Genomic DNA, 399 nt, shown 5'->3' with positions numbered 1-399 from the left:
GTTGTACTCAAAATAACTGCAATTAAGATAACAGATTAGAAAAACTGAAAGTGAGGTAGTTTGAATTTCATCATTTATACAATTACACAATGTCTTTGAAAGACAATAGCACTGCATGTGGTGTTCAGGCTCGTCTGTTAAAAATTCTAAAGTAAAAAGGGGCATAACTCCAAAAATATTGCTTTTAGAATTATGCCCCTTGTGAACTGTCATGATAAGCATGTGAATTTATATACTTCTAAACGTAGTTAAAATTTGACCTTACTAACTCAGAATTGAAGGACAAAATTTCCTCATTCTATCACTGAAGGTAGAAATGCATATGTGTATACATTTTCTTGTATGTCAGTCAAAGTTGCATATGTGTATACATTTTCTTGTATGTCAGCCAAAAGTGCA

The sequence above is a fragment of the Ruditapes philippinarum genome, unplaced genomic scaffold, assembly GCF_026571515.1.
Source record: "Ruditapes philippinarum isolate M1 unplaced genomic scaffold, ASM2657151v2 ctg427_1_1_1_1, whole genome shotgun sequence".
NCBI lineage: Eukaryota > Metazoa > Mollusca > Bivalvia > Venerida > Veneridae > Ruditapes > Ruditapes philippinarum.
This window is presented reverse-complemented; position numbering follows the sequence as displayed.